We start from the raw sequence: 6,157 nt of genomic DNA, 5'->3' as shown, positions 1-6,157 counted from the left end.
GGACGTAGCCTTAGTTGGGTGAACCTCGTTAAATCTTTGTGTCATTTTATTGCTTTATTTTCTCCTACAAACATCGATATTATTGATAGCGTAATTTGTTTGTCATAAAACCTCATACACTCGATCTTGGCAATATTGGAGTTTGAAACACATTGTTCGAACTTTAATTCATCGTCGTTTTCAGAAAATAATTAAGTTTGGATATTTGAATATAAAATTGATTGATGACCCGTTGAACTAAGGTTAGGGTTTTTGTGAGGTGTTTTGGCATAGGAATGGTTTGAGATTGAACCTTTGGAGGTCATAGGAGATGAAGCGTGTCTGGTGCAAGGTTAAATGAGCTCGTTTTGGAGGTCTTTGTGAGAGTTGATGATAATGGATAGGATTTAATTGTAGGCATTAAGAGAGAAAGATTGACCGATGTTCGACTTAGTCTAGGCGAGTGGGTTCGACAAAAAATATAGATTTTATCTTTTGTAAATTTAGGGAAGTAAGATGATCTCCACGTAAGAATGGAGTAAAAATGAATGTTGATGTGTTTCAAAGGGACTATTTTGGACGAATTTTATGGGTGGGAAAATTTTGATGAAATGGATGATCAATGACTTTTAAATCGGATCATATCAAATCATATCAGATCAGATCAAATTTTAGTAAATTCAGATCAAATCAGACAAAGAGAACATAACTTAATTATTAAAAGTTCAAAGCTTGTTCATTTCATGTGTCAAATGGGCTCTATTTATAGTTACATCCTAAAATTTGACTTGGTCTTTTCTTCGGGTATTCAAATACTTGTTATGTTGAACGAAAAATAGAGACGTTAGATTTAGTTGTTGGACACTAATCTTCGTGGACCTCATTTAGCTTGCTCATGGATCAAAGCAAACCGATTTGAGACCAATCTCTTCAAATCTCTTCAGGGTTGGATTGACCTTATGTGCAAACTCAATTAATAACTCTTAACATAAAATCATAAAAGAATTAAAAATTACTCTAAGACAGATTCATATAATTAGCTTGTTATTGTAATTAATCACTTTAAAATTGTAAATAATCACTTTAACACACTAAATATACATAGGTCAGCCCAATAAAAATAATCTCACAATAATACCGTCTCATTTATGAATTTGTGAAAAGAATACAAAGTAGTATAATTTGTGAAAAGAATACGAAGGAGTATAATTCATTAATTTGAGTAAGGTCTAATCTAATTACTAAATTTTATTTTTTTCTTGATTTTTTTTGGAGATGCAGTCTAGAGCGCAATAATTTCTCCTTCTACAATCACTTGATGTACGATCACTTACTCTTTATCCCCACTAAAACTGCATCGTAAGTATTTTTTAGATACACATACAAGCGTGATATATATATATATATATATATATATATATATATATATATATATATATATATATATATATATATATATATATATATATATATATATATATATATATATATATATAAGAAGACTACTTATAAAAGAAGGATAAAAGAAGAAATTTTTTTGTCACTATGTATAAAGAAAGAGTTAATATGTAACAAATTAAAAACATATCTCATAATACCCTTCTTTATTACATAGTAATCTTTACAATTTAAGTTTCATTAACTCTGTAATGACTTTAGATTTTTTTAAGTTATTGAAATTAAAAGAATATTTTTATTGTAAACACATTTTTATTGGATTTCTTCCGTAGATATATGGTAGGAATTAACATGATTTGGTTAGGGTGTTGCCTATCCCTAAAAAGGAAAAATTAAATTCTAATTCATATAATTGCATCCATATATGATGAAATGACAAACATAGCAATAACAATAAGAAAAAAAATGTCCTCAATAATCTTATTTATTGGGCTACTGTTGATTATTTTTAAATAATCCAACTTTGTGTAATTTTTTGCTTATTCACTTGTCACATTTTAACTGACTATTGTAAGTACATACCATCAAGAGGAGTAAGAGTAGACAACCAAAGAAGCATATAAAAAAAGAAGTGTAACAATTAGTAGGTACATACAATAATCGGTTAAAATTTATCAAAAAAAATTGTACAAAAGTTAAATTATTATTTAAAAATAATTAATATAGAGATTATTCACAGTATATAAGAAATAACTGAGATTATTCAATTTTTCCAAAACTAATAAAGATATTACAATTATAGTAAAGGCACTCAAGCACATGAATACTTTTTGTTCCTGTTTAGGCTGCTTCTTCCCAGAAAGGCCAACCAGGCTTACCACTAATAACAAGGTTAACAACTAAAAGTAGCTAATAATTAGGTCATTTAAGTTGGTGACAGTTGAGATCCCTTTTTAAACCCTTTGTAGTGTATATTGTGAATTTGTGATGCTTGCTTGGACGTGCACTGGTTTTTTTTATTGTAGCTGTAGATTGCGACATATTGTATGAGAAAATATCATTGTTTAATTATAAGTATGATTGTCAAAGAATAAACTCAACCAAAAATTTAAGCTAATAATAAAGGCCCCAAGTTATCTTATACTTCCTCTGTTTTATTATACTTGTTACATTTGACTTTTTAGCAATCCAATGTGTTATTTTGATGATTTATTTATTGAACTATGCACATATAAAAATTATAAATAGTTAGTATTATGAAAGTGTGTCATTAGACGATTCAAACAAGATATCACTTGACCATATTTATTCTTACAGATTAGTCGTAATATATAAAACAAACTTGAACGATAAATAGTGTCAATAACTGTAACGTAGCAAGTATTTCAGAACAAAGGACGTATACTCATATTTGACGCTGAATATTCCACTTTAATTAAGGAATTGTTGAGATTCAAACCCGTAATTTCTTATCACGTTAACTTCTGATACTATATCAAAAAACTAAATCAACTAAAAACTTAAGCTAATAGATAAGACTTCACTTAGTATGGTTTAACAATAATATAAAAGAAGAATATTGAATACGTTGTTATTGGCCATTCCATTAGGACTAGTTTAGTGGTCAGTGGTCAGTAGTCAGTGGTCACTAACACCAGAGTACAAAACTACCTACATTAATTCAATTCCACTTTAAAAGCAACTTTAAAAGCAACACCTTTTGGGTAGACACTGACTGCATTATTTCATACCAGTTGACTATTATACTTAATTAATCTTTTGGTTGAAACGGTATCAAAAGTTATTCACATAAAAATTTTTGGCGATATAAATTTTTTTATACTTAATTTTAAATGTTTTAGTTGAAATGAGGAATTGGTAAAATATAAACCCGTAAATATTATGTTAAAATATCCACTCAATTAAAACTTAAATTGATGGTAAAATCCTATAACGTTGTTGAAACATATCCAATCAACCAAAACTATACTTGCATGTCCCTTTAAATTTGTTAAACTATATTTTAAAAGTTATTATTTCGATCTAATGTAACAAATTTAAAACAAATTTAAAGAAACAAAATATGTATGGAGTTGGAGTTATTTCCTTTGTCTCAGTTAATTTGCCTCATTTTCTAATGACGCAGAGATTGATAGTTGTGTATTGTGGTTTAAAGTGTTGGGGTCATTTAGAAATAAGTTAAAAGAGAATATAAAAAGAAAAATGTTAGGTCATGTTCCAAATAAAAATAGGGTAAAGTGAATGATATAAACTAATAAATTGAAAACAAGGTAAACTGAAAAGGATAAAGAGTATGTTTTAAAAAGGAAGCCAACGTCATTAGTGTATTAAACTATATAAAATTACTCATAAAATCATATGGATTATGTGATATTGCAAATGATATTTGCTATTTAGGGTCAATCGGAAACAATCTCTTTATTATGACTAATGAGGATATGGTAGTGTATATTCTGCCCTCCCAAACAGCCAAACCTAGCTCGCATATATGGGTAGGAAATAACATAGGTTAGTGGAGTGAAATATAGATTGAAGATTCAACTCTTTCTCAATAATGAATGATTATAGTCAACTATATATTAAATAAAAGTTTTAATGTTTTTTATTATTGGTGTTAAATTTATTAAAATAATATATCCAATCTAATGTCATATCAGGATTTGTAGTTTTGCCAAGTGCTCCTTGAATCATTTGGTTGGCATTAGCACTATGTTTGGATAACAAATTAGGAAAGAAAAGAAAAGAAGGAAAGGAGAAAGGAAAGAAGGGAAATGAAAGAAGGGGTAAGGAGGAAAAGTGCAGAGAAGGGAAAAAAAAAGAAAAGAAAATGAGTGTTTTCCCTTGAAATATTTCCACTTTAGAAGAGATTATATTTTTAATAAAATTTGTCTATATTTTCCCTTCAAACAATAGATCTTCCATCCTTCCAAATTTCAATCCTCCCCTTTCTTTCTATCCATTTTTCTCTATCTAAACACAATGTAAAATTCAATTTTACCACAAAAAAAATTTTTCCTACAAAATCATTTCCTTTATGAAATTCCTAGAAAATTTGTTTTTATATTTGGTTAGCACATGGGATATTACATTGAACACAAAAATTTTCAATAACCAAGGAGTGCTATGGTGATGAATTTCCACCTCTTTTTGGATGTTTTTCGTTTTCTTGTCAACCATATACAAATCACAAATTTTTGTATAATACGGTCTCACCGTGAGACGTACCTCATACTTGAGTTAATAGCCTAATAATAAAACTTTTGCTATAACGGACTTTTTATATGGATTTGTCTCACAGTAAGACGGTTTCTTACAAGAGGGGTTAAACACAAATTAGTTTGCCCATTTTCTAGAAATTTACGATTCCAATAAATATACAACACTAATTTTTTATTAATGTCGTCTCACGGTAAAATGACTTTATTGGGTTAACCCAAACGAATTAAAAAAATTACTTTCTATACAAGTGTGAATTCAGAATTTATTATTTTTTTTTATTTTTTTCCTAACGAGCTACTTCTATAGGTCCATCTCACAATCTCATACAAAACTTATGCAACCCAACATTTTGCATAGGTAAAACCCAATGTATTTGGAGAAACAAGCAATTTAATGCTTTACGGTTCAATTCTAGTCACTAAAAAAAATGCAAAACAATTTTTTATAAAAGAATTTTTATTTTACGCTTAACGATTTACTATAAGATTTGATATGTACCATATGTGATCCATGATGCTTGGATTTTCAGGGAGCTCTAGATTCCTCTTGTCCATTAGTTTCGTGCGAAGAAACTTTTATGTGAAACACTACGTACTTTTCTTCCATCTCATGTCATCATCATCGTTCTCTCTAGTGCTATTATATACTTTTTTATCCGACACATTTTGCATTATTTTAGATTACAACGTGAAATAATTCTTTATCCGTATATATATAATCTTAAATTGATCACTTATAACCTTAAAATGTTTACTCACAATCTTAAAGTAACAAATTATAGTATTAGAGATATCAATATAACCTTAGTAATCACTTATCATCTTAGAATGACCATTATTTATAACTTTAAAATAGTCACTTATAATCTTAGAGTGATTAATTATAAAATAAAATCCTCACTTACAGTTTTATTTAATCACTTGTAACTTTAGTAATCACTTACATTCTTAAAATAACCAGTTATAACTTTAAATGATTACTTATATATAACCTTAAAATGTTGATGAAACATTAGATTTGTCACTTACAATTTTAAGGTGACTACTTACAACCTTAAAATGATCGCTAATTATAAAATAAAATGATTATGACAAAACTTATTGTACAGATGCAAAATAAATGAAAAACATCATCATCATCATCATACCCAGTGTATCCCACTCATAAAAAACTATGGTCAGGGTCTGGGAGGGAAGAACGACGGCAGCTCATACCTATAGAGGAGAGTGCGGTTAAAAAGTCCCTCGACACAAGAAAGGTCATCAGAGAGAGAGAAACCTGCAACTTACAAATAAAATAAATAGAATACGTATAAATAACTAAAATAAAGATAAAAGTAAAGGAGGTAAAGAGCGATAATTAAAGGCAATGACTAATAACAAATGATGGGTAAAAGGGACAGGTTTAGTATTCTAAGACGTGGATAAGGCATCGCCAACTGCCCCTATCCCTGGTCAAGTCCTTGAAGAGTTGAAGTTCATGCATGTCACTTTTAATCTGCTCCTCCCACGTTCTCCTAAGTCTTCCTCGACTTTTCTTA

Source organism: Amaranthus tricolor, chromosome 15 (assembly GCF_026212465.1).
Source record: "Amaranthus tricolor cultivar Red isolate AtriRed21 chromosome 15, ASM2621246v1, whole genome shotgun sequence".
NCBI lineage: Eukaryota > Viridiplantae > Streptophyta > Magnoliopsida > Caryophyllales > Amaranthaceae > Amaranthus > Amaranthus tricolor.
Note: the sequence above shows the minus strand (reverse complement) of the source record.